The sequence below is a fragment of the Cupressus sempervirens genome, chromosome 7 (genome assembly GCF_028749045.1).
Source record: "Cupressus sempervirens isolate cs-2001-9-10 chromosome 7, ASM2874904v1, whole genome shotgun sequence".
Taxonomy (NCBI): domain Eukaryota; kingdom Viridiplantae; phylum Streptophyta; class Pinopsida; order Cupressales; family Cupressaceae; genus Cupressus; species Cupressus sempervirens.
In genome coordinates this window covers 614,424,815-614,442,815 of record NC_143124.1, presented here as the reverse complement: position 1 = coordinate 614,442,815, position 18,001 = coordinate 614,424,815, and the positions used below count along the sequence as shown (strand labels likewise).

Genomic DNA, 18,001 nt, shown 5'->3' with positions numbered 1-18,001 from the left:
TTAGATTAATAATCAGCAGATTTCAATACAAGAAAACTTAGAAAAGTTCCTTTATTTCCTTCAATATTTAGAAATACATATATGCACCAGGAATTAACACAAATAAGCGCCAAATATGTTACTGCATTATACAACAGCAATACAATAACATTCAACAATCCAAAAAATCCAATCTTATAAACAGAAATAATAGTTAGATTGGAAATGTAGATGAAACCTGTAAGAAGGCTAGGTTTGCGTCCAACCTTCAAATACTTCTTCAAGGGTTTGCGTCATAGAAAAAATAACCAACAACTGTTTCTAGCTCCTAGAGTAATGTTTGCTTGAATATTATAATCTTCATATATCCTCTCATGTGGAGCCCGTGGTACCTTTATGCCTTTTCCAAATGTGATGCATGCTCTTTTAGGCAATGTGGGATAAAGCACTTTTTTAATCCTTTAGTCACTTAAGTGAACATAGTAACTTTTTAAAATAAAGTGACAAGTTAAATGACTTTAATGGTCACTTAGTCAAGAAACCATATAGTCATTAGGCATTAAAATAGCTAACCAAATGAACTCAGATAATCTCATGCAATAGCTCGTTGGAAAGCTCTTGATGAGACGCTTCCAAACCAACATTGAGGTACCAAAAATACTGTGCTCTGAATACTTACTAAAAATAGTAAGCATCTGGACAACCTGCCAAAACTGCTCTGATGGGTTTGGAACTGGAAATGTCTAGGCCAAATCTCGAACTAAACCCCATAAAGAACCTTTCCGCCCCTGAACCTAGGCGAAGTGAGCTGGCCACACAAAATTATAATGTCCCAGAAAAAGGGGACATTACACTCCAAAAAGTACAAAACAATGCCAATGAAAATGTTGATTGATTTTGTATTTGTGGCTTACAACTTATGCTTCCACCACAAGACAATTGTCTTTATAAGTGACAACTAGCCATTGAGGCGTTGGAGGAGCATCATACTGATTCCTACATATGAGTGGTCACTACTAATTTTTAGATGAGGACCATGCATCAAGTTGACTGTGAGTGGAGTTTGTAGTGATAAGGGAAGAGGAGGTTCCAGCCTATGCAGATGGAGACAAGAGTTGTTGAAGATTCTTCTATAGATTAAATGTCTACTATTACTTCTTTGACATACTTAAAGAGCCATAAGGTTCAACAAGTTGGAATTAATGTTGGGAGGAAGGGCTTCTCTTAGGCTTAGGTGAAACTTTCAACTTTTTCTACTAAACAATGCTTAGTGTATTAACATTATTGCATATTTTCTTTTCTATTGAAGTTCAAATATGAAGTTTGATGCATTTCTTTACTTTATGCCGTTGTCTAAATGGTGCAAGAGCACCTAAGACATTTTGGTGTGATGTGAGTATTTTGAATGTAATAAGACTCAATGGCAAAAAATGTAGTAAGATTGAGCCAATTGAAGTCCAATTTTTGTTTGCATGTCCTAAAAGTTGCTTATGAGCAATTTTGTGTCTAGAGCCACCAAGAGTGGTCATAGTTGGAAAGTGATGTAAGTAGGATGGATTAAGGTTGTTTAGGGGTTTAGAATGGTTCCTAGGCGATTTGGACTATCTTAGACAAGCTTGGAATCATGGAGTTAAAAAATTGCAAAGTTGTTTCAAAAGTTGCAAAGTTGCAACTTTGCAACTTTTGCGTCTTTTTGAAAAATGTTGCAAGAATGCAACAAGATACCTGACAAACTATTAAGAATGGTTCTAACTGATCCAAAAGCACATATAGGCCTTCGAAAACTGAATAGGGAGTCGATTGAATCAAGAGAGACAACTTTTGCTTTGTTTTTTAGTAGATTTCTGTACTGCATCTGTACATCATTGGTGGCATTTTGAGAAGTTAGTGTTGGTAGTTTGTAGAGTTTTGTTTTAGCTTTCTTGCACCAGGTTTGAAGGTTTGAAGTGCTCTGGTTTAAGAGAGTTGTGATTTTGACGTTGATCCACTTGTAAACCCTCACAAACCAGGGTTTTGAAGCAAAAATGGCACTAGCATGACATTCCACTGTTCAAATTCTAAATGGCTTGGTGGAATGTTAGGTTATCCTGTATAGTTTGCATTTCTTTCAGTTTTGGGCTTGTCTTTATTGATTTGCTAATTTTGTAGTGATGCCCTAGGTTGATCACTAGGCAGTGTTGAGCCAAGGAACAATAGAAAATCCATTGCAATAGGGTGTAAAGGATTGAATGGTAGAGTTTGATGGTCGATTGGGATTCTTCTAACTTATGCAAACCTCATGCAACTATTGGATTGACTGGTTGTTAGTTTGGAAGCAAGATTGAAACCGTTGGTGATGTTGTCCAAGAAAGCCAAATAAGTTTAAGAATTGCTCAATTTGGATTATCAGACAGAGTGGCAAAACCCATGTCCAAATCTTTGATATTGTGAAGGACCACCAAATGGGTGTTTGGAATGGTGAATAATTCATGGGTGTGTTCAAGTGTTATGAAAGTTAAAGGCCAAAAACCCAATTAGGAGGACTAATTCAATTAGGCATACTAGGTCAACTATTGCAACTATTTGAATCTTAAAAGTTTGAGTAGAACCCATTATTCCAATGGAAAAGAGATAACCAGTTGATCTAGTGGAAGGTCATGAAAGGTTGAATTGTTAGATTTTAGTGATCTCTGATAGGTAAAACTATTACAATAGATATGAATAACAATAGATACTCTTACTTGAATAATTGTAGTGCAGAGTTGTTCTTCAAATAATGATGATCTCAAATATGTTGAGATGCAGAATATCCTTCATTGTATATCGCTGATAACACAAACTATAGAATGCAAATGGTGATAGTCTTCTAAATCAGATCGCAGAGGATAATACTGAGAACATATTCTGCAAGATTAATATGCATATCACTGGGTCTGTGATGCCTTAGATTGATCATTCCCCTCGGTCTGCACTTTGTTTATATAGGTATGAGAAGAGTCATGCCCCGTAGAGTCATGACTCTACACGGCCTTTGGCCACGTAGGGTCATGCCTCTACGGAGGCACAACTAACTAATGTTAGTTAAACCAAACCAACATAATTAGTAGTAATACAACTCCCGATGGCATAAGATGTCCGCTGATAATCTAAACATGATATTGCTTGCCTATGATATTATCAATTATATATATATATAACATCAATGACTGTTATCAGATAAACTTGATATAGATTCGCACATGTCTAATGAACATTATTATTTCTATAGATGCTACACATCAACACTCCCTCTTAGCAAGGGAGAAGTAATACTCCTTCAGAATAGAATATCTGAATACTTTATTTGATCTTAACACTCTGAAACAGTGACTAGTCAAATAATTAAAATCACCATGCTGTGAACACTATCATAACGTATATTATGATCTCTAATTGTTTGAAACAATATCTAGAGTAATTATAATGGATACGTTATTTATGATCTCTAATTGTCTGAAACAATATCTAGAGATGTCCATGATAACATAATGGATTTGTTATCTATGATCTCTAATTGTCCGAAACAATATCTAGAGATGTCCATGATAATAGGCCTATCATTTGCAAGATCGTCACCTTACAAATGATTACTTTCTAAATATATATGTCCATGAAAGATCATCACCTTTCATTACATATCTAATGCGACTAAACAACAATAGAAGCATAAACTCACATGAATTGAAAATTTAAATTCAATATTACAAATTAATCATACCAAGTTTTTCTTTGAAATATTTCATTTTCACTTTAGCAAGAGGCTTAGTAAAGATATCTGCTGTTTGCTCATTAGTACTGATGTACTCCAGTTGAATGATTCCTCGATTCATCATATCTCGAATGTAGTGGTAAAGAATTTCAATATGTTTGGATCGATTGTGGAAAACCGGATTAGTTGAAAGCTTGATGCAATTTTGATTATCACAATGAATCATAGTGGGCTTCAAAGGTCTTTTGAACAAATCTGCTAACAACTTCCGTAGCCATGCCGCTTCTCTAGTACCCAAGGAAGATGCAATATATTCTGCTTCAGTAGAACTTAATATAATTGAAGACTATTTTCTACTGAACCAAGAAACCATTCCAGATCCTAGACTGAAGCAACATCCAGAAGTACTCTCACATTCAGTAGGACTGCCTACCCAATTGGAATCAGAATATCCATGAAGTTCGATGTTGACTTTATCATATTTGATTCCCATGCCAATAGTACCCTTTAGATAGTTGAAAATGTATTTAGCTGCATGTAGATGTATCTTTTTTTGTGCACACATAAACTGGCTCAAGGTGTTAGTAGCATAGCATATGTCAGGATGAGTATTCATCAAATACATTAAAGACCCAATGATCTGCCTGTAGTAAGTAGAATCTGTAAGTTTTGATTTGATCATATCATCCTTCAACTTGTGTAGATTGATTTCCATAGGAGTAGAAGCTGGTTTACATTCCATCATTCCAAATTTTGTTAAATGTCGACTGTATATTTTCTTTGATTTAAAAAAATATACTTATCCTGTTGCCAAACTTCCAATCCAAGAAAGTAGTGAAGAAGACCTAAATCTTTCATTTCAAACTTTGCTGTGAGTTCTTGTTTGCATTTCTTTATGAGATGTTCTTCACCTGTTATTAACAAATCATCAACATATAACACAAGAATAATTATATCATCACCATCTATTTTGAAGTATAAGTTAGGATCGGCTTCATTTTTAGAATATCCTAACTTCATTAGATAGTTTTCTATCCTTTCATACCACGCTCTGGGAGCCTGTTTGAGACCATATAGAGCTTTCTTTAATTTACAAATGTGAGTTTTGCTGTCATGAGCGCTGAATCCTTCTAGTTGCTCGATATAAACTTCTTCAATTTTGCCATTTAGGAATGCTGTTTTGACATCCATTTGATGAACCTTCCATCTCTTGGATTCTACGATAGCCAAGATGGTTCTAATTGAAGTATGTTTAACAACTGGTGCAAATGTTTTCATAATCAATGCCTTCTTTTTGTGAGAAACCTCGTGCTACAAATCTAGCTCTGTACTTTTCAATGCTGCCATTAGATGCATGCTTAATTTTAAACAACCATTTTGAAGAAACAACTAATTTGTTTAAAAGTCTTGGTACAACATCCCATACATCATTTTTTAGTATGGAGTTATATTCTTCAATCATTGCTTATTTTCAAGACTGATTTGAAAGTGCTTCTTTAACATTTAAAGGTTCAATTTTTATAAGTTCAGTTAATAATGCAATATAACATGATTGATTTCTCGTTCTTTTACTTTCTCGAATCACTTCATTAGGTTCAACCTTATTTTCTTCTATCATTTTCCTAGCCCAAAGTGGCCTCTTTTTATTGTTGACATTTTCATAATCTTCATGATTAGATGTAGTGGTGGAGGATGGTTCAATATCATTCTCCCTCTCAAATTCTGCTTGGTGATTTTCATCTACTTTAGGAATAGATTTAGTAATAGATTTATCACCGTTTCTAGAAATATTAAAGGCGATATCTTCTTCAAATTTCACATCTCTAATAATCTCAATTGTTCTTTGACCTGGAATGAAGACCTTGTAGCCTTTTGTTGTTTCACTATATCCAATGAGTATCCCCTTCTTTTCGGATGCTTCTAGTTTTGTTCTTTTCTTTTTAAGAATGTGGATATAAACATGACATCCAAATATTCTTAGATGACTTAGATCTGGTTTAATGCTTGTAAATACTTCTTCAGGAGTGGTGTTCTCTAATACTGAGTGTGGACATCTGTTTTGAATGTAGACTGCAGTGTTAGATGCTTCAGCCCAGAAGGAAGTATGAAAGTTTTTGTCATGTCCCCTTTTCAAATATTTAAAAATAATAATCTTTGCTAACGCAGGCAGGCCCAAAAAAAGTGAAGTTTCGGCAAAAGGGGCTAATCTTTGGAAACCAATGGACTAATAAATAAAAATTATTATTAAAATATGTTTTATTAACCCCTCTTGGACGTGAGTTAGGGTTATGCCCTCTTTTAAGGGATTTAGAGGCATTTTGGGCTCATTCCAAAAGTTGATTTTCGCTTATTGCTTTGTTGTTCTTCAGAGGTTGCCAAATCTGTGGAGAAGGAGACCCAAGGATGGGAGTTTGCAAGTTTCCAGGAAGGCTAAGGATGGGAGTTTGAAGCCATTCCATGTGCAAGCTTATGCAGAGTTTGCCCTTGTGCTGAACAGTGCAAATTTGTGGGTTTTCGGGTGTGTTTTTTTGTAAGAGTTTGGTGTTTTCGGTTGAGTATTTCATATTAGTTTGGGTTGCTGCTGTATTTCAGACTTTAAGATGTTAAAATAGAGTTGAATATATGTATTGGGACGTGGTTAAACTTCTGAGATAAATTATTAGTGTTTTTGTGGTGTTTCCGAGCATTTTTATGTTAATTTCGAAAGCCCGATGAGCATAGTTTTTGTCCTACGTTTGTGAGCTGTTGTGTAAATGCTATACAAATATGGAAATGTCATTTTGTAGGTCGTTATGCTGCTGAAATTTCTGTAAAAATGTCCATTTTCAGATTTATTAATAATATGTGAAGTTGTGAAGTTTTTGGCACTATTTCGGACATACCCGATTTGGGGTTTATTGAGAAATTGGTGGATCTTTGTAATATAGGTTGTTTGATTTTGAAAATCTGATCAGAGGCTTGAAATATCATATAAAATCAAAAGAAAGGACATTTCACTGGTATCAGAGCTATGATCTTGCCAGCCTGAGGGTTTGTAGAAGTTTGCATGCAACCAAGTGAAAGAGAAAAGAGATATTTGCAGCGAGAAAAGAATAAAGAAATTTTGATCAAACCTCCAGTTAAAAGTAAAAGTATAAAATCCAAGGAAGGAAAAAGCATGGCTGATCAAGATGAGATGGCAAAGAAATTTTTTCAAGACATCCAAAATACTCAGAAGCAAACAGTGGATAGTTTGGCAGAAACTAGAGAGGCTTTGCGGATATTGACAGAAAAATTGCAAGGAGTTGCATCTATTAATGAGAAAGGGAGCACTTTAGAGGAGCCAAGAAATCTGAAACCCAAACCCTCTAAATCAACAAAAACTATTTTCCTGCCTGCAGATGAGCCACTAGTACCAAATCTAGCCCTTAATCCTATGGAAGAGGTTACAGGTAACTTGATTGCATTAAGAGCTACTTACAATGGCTTAGATGATGACTTTCGCAGTTCGGTTCCTTTTAGAGAATATGTGGATATGATGAACACTTTGATGCCCAAGAAAGAGAACAGGAGGGAGCATGACATAAGTGGAAGAGAGCTCAAAAATAAAATAAGCAAGTTTACAGCACCTACTTTTGATGGAACAAATAAAATTTCAGCTAGAGCATGGCTACAAAAATTACAGACTTTCTTCACACTTAACCCCATGAAGGAGAGTGATGCTGTTTAATTTGCAAGTCTACACTTGGAAGATGCAGCCTATGATTGGTGGTATCATGGAATGACTACTCAAGGTCATGATCAGGTAACTACATTTGATGATTTCAGTCAAAGAGTGATAGATAGATTTGACCTCAAGGATGATGAAGAGTATTTTAAAGAATTGTCAAAGTTGAAGCAAACCAAATCAGTTAATGAGTATATAGAAGAGTTTCAAAAAGTGGTTGTTATGGTACCCGATATGAGTGAAAAGAGGATTGTTTATCTTTTTCTTGATGGTTTAGAAGATTCTGTTAAGGGTTTGGTTAAGGCTTTCTCACCCTCAACCTTACAGGAAGCTATCAAAAGAAGCTTGCAACTTGAAACTTGCATGCCTATGAAACCAGTCACTAATCAAAAACTCCCAAATCTTTGGCAACATAAGGGGAATTTTTAGAAAAAGACTTTCCCAACACTACCACCAAAAGATGTGATAAATGTGGCAAAAAAGAAGGTAGATGAAGAGACTAGGAGTGAATTACGAAGGAAAAAGCTTTGTTTTACTTGTAAAGAACCATGGGTTCCAGGACACAGATGTTTGGGGAAAGGTCAAGTGCACTATATTGAAGTTGCTTCAGAATCTGATTCAGATGAGCATGAGGAATTTCATGACACTAAGGAGGAGGTAGAAGAAGAGAAAGAAAAAGAAATCAGCAAGGATGGCACTTTAGCAGCATTATTAGGAGTCCCAAGATACCATCCCTTTCGAATTCGAGGGGTACTAGCAGGGCAAAGGTTGACAGTTCTTCTTGATAGTGGGGCAACTCACAATTTTATTGATGAGGGATTTGTCATGAAAAGAGGGCTTAAAGCAGAAGATTTTGAAGGATTCAATGTTACTGTAGCTGATGGATTCACTATGCCTTGCACACGGGTGGTGAAACAACTCAAGATGACCTTAGGAGATTATGAGTTATGTGATGACTTCTATGTTGTTGGCATTAGGGAGACAGATTTTGTATTGGGTGTTCAATGGTTGCACTCTATTGGAGGCGATTACATGAACCATCAAACTATGGAGTTTAAATTTCATTCCAATGGGAAAGAAGTCTTATTGAGAGGCTTATCAAATGGAGCACCTAAGGCGGTCTTTGCAAAGAGGTTGGAGAAGACTTTTCGAAGAGGACAAGCAGCATGGGCAGCAGGAGTCATAATCCATCCAACAAGCTCTCCAAAGAATCAAGGTAATTTCCATTTTGAAATTCAAAATATTCTTGATAAGCATAGTATAGTTTTCAATGACTTGCCTCCAGGAGTACCACCAGATAGAGGTTTTGAGCATGTTATAGAGTTAGAACAGGGTGCCAAACCAGTTATAACAACTCCATACCACCATCCAAGAGGTTATAACGAAGAAATTGAAAAAACTATTAAGGAACTCCTGGACATGGGATTCATAAGGCCTAGCTCCAGTCCATTTGCATCATCTGTGGTACTTGTCAAGAAAAAGGATGGTACAATGAGAATGTGTATAGACTACAGGGCTCTAAACAAGAAGACCATAAAAAATAGGTATCCCATACCACGCATAGATGAACTCATTGATGAGTTACATGGTGTTATATACTTCTCAAAAATTGACTTAAGATCAGGGTACCATCAAATCCGAATGAGGGGTGAAGATGTGGAAAAGACTGCTTTCAGATGTCACTATGGGCACTTTGAATTTCTTGTTATGCCATTTGGCCTCACTAATGCACTTGCAACATTCCAATCTTGTATGAATAAGGTATTTAGCCAGCATCTTCGAAAATTTGTTTTGGTATTTTTTGATGATATCTTGATTTACAGTAAAACATGGGAAGAGCATCTAAAACACATGGACACTGTTTTGGTAATCTTGGAGCAGCAATCTTTCTATGCTAAGCTATATAAATGTGAGTTTGGTTTGACAGAGATCCTATATTTGGGACATATTATAAGTTCTAAAGGAGTGCAGGTTGATCAACAAAAAATTCAAGCAATTTTGGATTGGCCTCCACCCACTAATCTTACACAGTTGAGAGGTTTCTTTGGGTTGTGTAGCTACTATAGGAGATTTGCCAAGGGATTTTCTCAGCTTGCTGCCCCCTTGACTGATTTGACAAAGAAAGGAGCTTTTGTCTGGACAGAAGAGGCACAAAAAACATTTGATAAGCGTAAGAATGTAATGAGTTCATGCCCTGTGCTTGCAATTCTAGATTTCTCTTTACCTTTTGTTGTTGAATGTGATGCTTTTGGAGAAGGTATAGGGGCTATCCTAACTCAAAGGGGACATCCAATAGCATTTGAGATTAGAAAACTAAATCAATCAGAGAAAGGTTACTCCATCTATGATAAGGAAATGTTGGCAATCATGCATGCACTTCATAAGTTTAGACAATATTTGGTATGTGGGAGATTCATTGTAAAGGCAGACCATAATAGCCTCATGTTCTTCTTGAAACAAAGGGATTTGAATGATCGTCAACAAAAATGGGTAAGCAAATTGCAAGCTTATGATTTTGATATTGAATACATGAAAGGAAAGAATAATGTGGTTGTTGATGCTCTCTCAAGAAAGCCCACTCTGTGTTCCTTAACATCTATCTTTGCTGATTGAAAAGTCTCCATAATTTTAGAGTATGCTAAAGATTCCTTTGCCACCAAGATTGTGGATAAGTTAGTGGATGATAACAGGTATAAGGTTGTTGATGAATTGATTTATTACAAGAACAGGATCTTCTTAGTGCCAGGATAAATAACTAAGGAGAGGATATTGAGGGCCTTTCATGACACACCTTTGGCTGGTCACCAGGGATACTTCAAGACATATAGGCAAATTCGAGAGCGGTTTTCATGGAAGGGTATGAAGGAGGATGTCCTTAAACACATTAAGGAATGTATGGTATGCCAAAAAAGCAAGAGTGAGCAAAATTTTCCTGTAGGGTTGTTGCAGCCACTTCCTATTCCTGAACAAAAATGGGAAAGTATTTCCATGGACTTCATCACCGGGTTGCCCAAGGTTCAAGGTAAGGATTGCATATATGTGGTGGTAGATAGACTAACTAAGTATGCACATTTCTTTCCTATCACATCTGATTTCAAGGCATCACAAGTGGCCGAATTGTTCTTCAAGGAGATTTTTAGATTACATGGCTTGCCTAAAAACATTGTCAGTGACCGGGACAGTAGATTCCTCAGCTCTTTTTGGAAGGAGCTCTTTCATTTGGCAGGAACTGAACTCACTCCCAGTACTAGCTATCACCCTCAAACAGATGGACAAACAGAGATAGTTAATAAATGGATAGAGGGATATTTGAGGAACTATGTTTCAAATCAACAACATGCTTGGGTGAAATGGTTGCACCTAGGGGAGTATTGTTACAATACATCTCATCACATGTCTATTGGTATGCCTCCTTTTCATGCTCTTTATGGTTATGATGCCCTTTCCTTTGTTGATTTAGTACTTTCAGATAGCAGAATACCTGCAGCAAGTGATTTCATCAAGCAAAGCCAAGACATAATAAGGTCCCTCAAGGATAATCTACAACATGCCCAGAACCAACAAAAGTTGTATGCTGATAGGAAAAGGACTGAAAGATCTTTTGAGGTGGGAGATTTGGTATTTGTTAGGTTGCAGCCATATAAGCAAAGCACTTTGAAGAGGAGCGGGGCAGAGAAACTCAAGCCAAGGTTCTATGGGCCTTATAAGATCACCAAGAAGGTAGGAGAGGTAGCTTATGAATTGGAGCTCCCACCAAACAACAAAATACATAATGTTTTCCATGTATCTTGCCTGAAGAAGGCTCTAGGCCAGCAGACCATAGTATCTATAGAATTACCACCTCTTGATGATGAAGGGAAATTAGTTTTGATACCAGAAGAGATTTTGGATACAAGAGAGAAAAGATTGAGAAACAAGAGCATCATAGAGCATTTGGTCAAATGGAAAGGATTACCACTGGAGGATGCAACTTGGGAAGGAGCACATATTCTTGAACATTCCAATCTTCATTGCTTGAGGACAAACAATATTTGGGAGGGGAGGACTTGTCATGTCCCCTTTTCAAATATTTAAAAATAATAATCTTTGCTAACACAAGCAGGCCCAAAAAAAGTGAAGTTTCGGCAAAAGGGGCTAATCTTTGGAAACCAATGGACTAATAAATAAAAATTATTATTAAAATATGTTTTATTAACCCCTCTTGAACGTGAGTTAGGGTTATGCCCTCTTTTAAGGGATTTGGAGGCATTTTGGGCTCATTCCAGAACTTGATTTTCGCTTATTGCTTTGTTGTTCTTCAGAGGCTGCCAAACCTGTGGAGAAGGAGACCCAAGACGGGAGTTTGCAGGTTTCCAGGAAGGCTAAGGACGGGATTTTGAAGCCATTCCATATGCAAGCTCATGCAGAGTTTGCCTTTGTGCTGAACAATGCAAATTTGTGAGTTTTCGGGTGTGTTTTTTTATAAGAGTTTGGTGTTTTCGGTTGAGTATTTCATATCAGTTTGGGTTGCTGCTGTATTTCAGACTTTAAGATGTTAAAATAGAGCTGAATATATGTATTGGGACGTGGTTAAACTTCTGAGATAGATTATTAGTGTTTTTGTGGTGTTTCCGGGCATTTTTGTGTTAATTTCGAGAGCTTGATGAGCATAGTTTTTGTCCTACGTTTGTGAGCTGTTGTGTAAATGCTATACAGATCTGGAAATGTCATTTAGTAGGTCGTTATGTTGCTGAAATTTCTGTAAAAATGTCCATTTTCAGATTTATTAATAATATGTGAAGTTGTGAAGTTTTTGGCACTATTTCGGACATACCCGATTTGGGGTTTATTGAGAAATTGGTGGATCTTTGTAATATAGGTTGTTTGATTTTGAAAATCTGATTAGAGGCTTGAAATATCATATAAAATCAGAAAAAGGGACATTTCAGTTTTAATCGTGCATCATTGCTTTGGCTGATTCAATAATTGATCTATTTTTACATTCTGCAACTCCATTCTGTTGAGGATTATATGGTAGTGAAAACTCCTTCTTAATCCCCAATAGCAATGTAAAAGTTTTTAAAAATTTTGGAGATGTATTCACCTCTATTGTCTAACCTTAGTATTTTTTTTTTTTGTCCTGACTAATTTTCAACTAGGGCGTTGAATTCTTTGAATTTTGATAATACATCAGCTGATTGTTTCTGTTTCAGAAAGTAGATCCAAATTTTTCTAGAGTAATCATCAATAAAAATTACATAAAAGAAGCACCCGTTAAGAGAAGGTACAGACATAGGACTGCAAAGGTTAGTGTGAATCAGTTCAAGAATGGATTTTGATTTGTGAACACTTTTAGGAAATGATTGCTTAGTATTTTTGCCTAAAGCACATCCTTTGCAAATACTTAACTGATCAATTTTGGACTAGGTAAACCTTTTACAATTGTTCCTATGGATGATAATGCATGATAGTGAAGGTGACCTAGCCTCCTTTGTAAATACTTAAGTTATCAGTTTTGGAATAGGTTAACCTTTTACAATTGTTCCTATGGATGATAGTGCACGATAGTGAAGGTGACCTAGCCTCCTATGCCAAATTTCAGTGGAATTTGAAGTTTCATGACTAAGTGCTAGGTTTTGATTATTACAAAGTTTATATAGACTTCCATCTCTAAATTCGATGGAAATGGCTTTCTTGATATTATAGTTCTTTGGCCAAGATAGAACTTTTTCCTTTTGGAAAGTGATTTTGAATCCTTGATTAGCAAGACTAGAAACAAAGACGAGGTTTCTTTTTATTCTTGGTACATATAAAACATTTTTGAGTTGGAGATTAATTCCTAAATTCAAGTAAATTGAATAGGAACCAATGCTTTTGATAAGATGAATAGAGTTATCTCCAATGGTAACTTCTTCTGAGGATTGTTCTGAGAAAATTTCAAATTTGTCTTTAAGACCGGTGATGTGCCAAGATGCTCCATTGTCTATGATCCAAGTGTTGTGGTTTGAGTTTAATTCACTTGAAAAGGCTAAGTAAAAAGCATAGTTTTCTTTTTCTTCTTTCTCTACTTCCTCTCCTTTGATTTCTGCTAAGGTTGCTTGAATTCTCTTCTTTTTAGGGCAGAAGTTATGGGAGTGATCAATTTGATCACGTTTGAAACATCTCACTTTGGACCAATCACGTTTCTTATATGATTTGTCAAATTCCCTTCTATTATCTTTGAATTTTCTTTTCTTGTTTGAATTTACATAAAGTGCTTGAATGTCTCCCTCTTGATTTGTACTTAGTCCTCTTGAGACTAATCTTGATTCTTCTTGTGTGCATTCATTCTTTAGTAAATCAAATTTAGGAAGTTCGGGTCGAGAGTTTAAACTTCGAATAAATGTTTCCCAAGATAGAGGAAGACCTCTTAATGCTATCATGCTGAGTTCTTTGTCATCAACTCGATTTTCCATTGTTGCAAGCTGATCTTTTAATTCAGAAATCCTTAGAAAGTAGGATGTAATAGATTCTCCATTTTTCATCTTTATATATAGTAGATCTTGTTTTAGGGTTAATAATCTACTAGTATTGTTGATTTCAAATGTATCTCTTATAGTGGAGAACATCTCAAATGCAGTCTTGAGACTAGATATGGATGAAATAATATGATCTTTTACAGAATCTATTATAATTTTCATTGCTTTGTTATTGTGTCTTTTCCATGTTACTTTCTCTGGATCATTTTTAGGCATGGATATGTTTGTTTCAATATACTCCTCTAATTCCATTTCTCTTAATATTATCATGGCTCTAATTTTCCATGATGAAAAACTTGATGCGCCCTCAAGCCTATCTTCTAGCCTTACATGATTCACCATTTTGATTTAAGAATATAATTTAACTTTTGTAAATCTAAGGTTTTAGATTTAATTCTGAGTAATAGATTTTCTTATCAGAATGGCTTTGATACCATGTTTGATTTTAGTGATCTTTGATAGATAAAACTTTTACAATAGATATGAATAACAATAGATACTCTTACTTGAATAACTGTAGTGCAGAGTTGTTCTTCAAATAATGATGATCTCGAATATGTTGAGATGCAGAATATCCTTCACTATATATCATTGATAACACAGACTGTAGAATGCAAATGGTGATAGTCTTTTAAATCAGATTGTAGAGGAGAATGCTAAGAATATATTCTGCAAGATTAATATGCAGATTGCTAGGTCTGTGATGCCTTAGACTGATCATTCCCATTGGTCTGCACTTTGTTTATCTAGGTACAAGAAGAGTCATGCCCCTTAGAGTCATGACTCTTTGGCCACGTAGGGTCATGCCTCTACGGAGGCACAACTAACTAATGTTAGTTAAACCAAAACAACATAATCGGTAGTAATACAAGACTCCAGATGTCATAAGATGTCCGCTAATAATCTTAACATGATATTGCCTACCAGTGATATTATTAATCATCTAATACAAGTTAAGATGATTTAATATATATAACATCAATGACTATTATCAGATAAACCTGATATAGATTCGCACATGTTTGATGAACATTATTACTTCTACAGATGCTATACATCAACATGAATGACTAAGAATCCTGGTTGGTAGGCCAATTAGGGAGCAATTTGTCTTCAGTACCATTGAATTGGTATCATGGTGTTTAGGTTTGTCATCAAGAAACCTTGGGAAGGTAGGACAAGGCCTTAGGGAGAACTCGGCAAGGTTCCTAGAAGACTAACCACTGGATAGTTAAGGAAGAAGATTAGTTAGGGAAACCCTATTTTTGGATTATCACAATTTGCTTTGCATCACTATGTATGGTAGATTGGAGATGTAATTGATTATTTATGTTTTATTTTGAAGTTATTTTAAATAATATGCTAATGGAGAGGTGTATGGGCATTCGCTATGGTTTTAACATACAAAAACAATGAATAGTGGTCTCATGCTTCTAGGCACTGTTGAATGCATTAGTTAGGCTTCTAGGCTTGGGCAATCAATCATGGCTTGGAGTATCATCATACAAGCATAGATAATGAGGGTGAACGTTGAGGCCCACTGATTGGGTAACAGGGCACCCCATTATGGTTTCTCCTCCTATAATTAAATGATAAGATTAAGTATCTGATATTTCAAAGATTATGCTTTAAAAAGACTTCTTATTGGAAAATAGTTGATAGAATCACCTTAAGATCATGATTCTCCAAGTTGAGATAAGGCCTACGGTGGAATGGGCTGGGTGACATCACTTGGGGTATATATATATGAAATATATATTTAATAAATATATCCTTGTTATATATTAAAATAATATTTAATTAAAAAGATTCATATATTATTATAATCTTATATATAATTAATATTAATATATAATCATATATATAATTAATATTAATCTATATTATTAATATATAATATATAGTTATTAATATAATAAATCTTATGATATATAAGTAACCTTATTAATATATAATATAATTATTAATATACTATAACTATTATTATGAAAAGAGGCGACTTTTTGAAAATACACATATATATATATATTAAATATCACACAATGGAAAGGGATATCAGATAGAAAAATAGGAAATACTATCAAATTATACAAATAAAATGTTAAATCTGAAGATGCCCCCAAAACGGGACATTACAAGTTGTATCAGAGCATTCGATCTTGCCATCTAGTGAAGATTGTGCAAAAATAAGAAATTATAGGAGACAATACAACAAGGCACACAGTTGGCCAAACACCTCTTCTCATTACATATTGACTATATTATTGTATCATGTCAGACGTTACGGATTAACCAATGATTTTGGAGAGTAGAGAAACAAAGGTCTATTTAGTTAGCATCAAAATGTCAGAAATTCGCAAATGAAGAGTGTCAATTCTGGACCATAGAGAACACAGACTTCAATCCTAAAGGCAATAACTTTTATTGAGATGGGATTCTTTCAATATTATACAGATTTGAGAAATACAAAGACCCAATAACTAACGTTTGAACTGGAAGAGACTATAAATTTGCCTTTGTGAATTGGATGTGCGTCCCCATGAAGATTTGACTTTACATTTCATAGCACAGTTTTAATATGTGTGTAATTCAATTTATAGAGATCATAGGGAATACCAACAAGATGCATGGGTAAATGAATATAACGAGTCAAGCTCGGGTACAGCAGAAGAGCTCTATGCAAGAGGACTGACGCAGTTCAAAGGGATCTGCAAGTGATATCGTTGGAGTGGATCTGGTTAACACTAAGTCGCACAATGGAATAATAGAAGGAAACGCTCCTGGGAAATCTCCAAATAGCCATGTTTGGTTTGAAACAAATGGACAACAGTATTTGGCCTGCCAAACTGGTGCATTTCTTACAAGAAAGATGAAAGGAGCTGCAGAATCACGTATTGGGAGTGTTGTAAATGGTGTTTCTTATTTTAGTAATATGCAAAGGCAGGCTGTAGATGCTGCTGGCTGGGTTTTCCAGCGTTGGTGGAACAGTTGAGGGAATAGCCACAAATGGTGATGCCACAATGCAAAATGCGATAAACCCCCAAAATAACATTAATCGTCCATTATCACCTCATCTTAGTATCTGTGGGCCACATGCATAGAGAAGTTAAAGGTAATATTGAGTCACATCAACCACAAAAGATTAAAAGGAATAAACATTTAAATTGAGTCATTCCTAAAGTAAGGGAAAAAAAGGAATTATGTTGAGAAACAACTTCATACAATCCCTCTTTTGAAAAGGGGACATCTCAAGTGGTGATCCCCATATGGGAATACATAAAACAAAGAAGAAAGATATATTGTTTATGTCTCTTGAAGACCACTTCACAATGATAAGGACGAAGTTAACACAAGCAAACAAGGTAAAGAAAAGTAATGAGGTAAATTATACGTTTTCTTCATATATTATGAAATAATTGTTAGCTTGTTTGTTATTATTGACACATTTTGTTATTGTGATAGTTTAAATACTTACTATCAATGGTTCTAATCAAATAGTTACAAGGAAATGACATTGATTTTCAAATTGACAATAATCAAAGAATGTTGTTAAATAAAATAAAATAATCTAAGGTCATCATCTTCCAAGTTGAGATAAGGCCTTCGGTGGAATGGACTGGGTGACATCACTTGAGGTACCGGATAAAGCCTACGAGTATCAGGTAAGGCCTACGGTGACAGGATATCCCAAGGTACGTCATACAAAGGCACTATCTTGGGGATGATGGTTAGAGAGGGGTAACAATAATGAGGATGAACGGTGAGGCCCACTGATTGGGTATCAGGGTACCCCATTATGGTTTCTCCTCATATAATTGAATGATAAGATTAAGTATCTGATATTTCAAAGATTATGCTTTAAAAGACTTCTTATTGGAAAATAGTTGATAGAATCACCTTAAGATCATGATTCTCCAAGTTGAGATAAGGCTTGCGGTGCAATGGGCTGGGTAACATCACTCGGGGTACCGGATAAAGCCTACGGGTACCGGGTAAGGCCTACGGTGACGGGATGTCCCAGGGTACATCATACAAAGGCACCTTCTTGGAAATAATGATCGGAGAGAGGTAACAATAATGAGGGCGAACGGT

At 35.5% G+C, this 18,001-nt stretch overlaps 1 protein-coding gene and 1 pseudogene across 1 annotated transcript in view; both read left to right on the top strand.

Annotated features, from left to right (window-relative positions):
- The window catches only part of LOC149548212 (PQ-loop repeat family protein / transmembrane family protein), a 101,469-nt gene that overhangs the window by 2,720 nt on the left and 80,748 nt on the right, over window positions 1–18,001 (top strand). The window lies entirely within an intron of this gene.
- Window positions 1,722–17,010, top strand: LOC149548213 (uncharacterized; annotated as a pseudogene).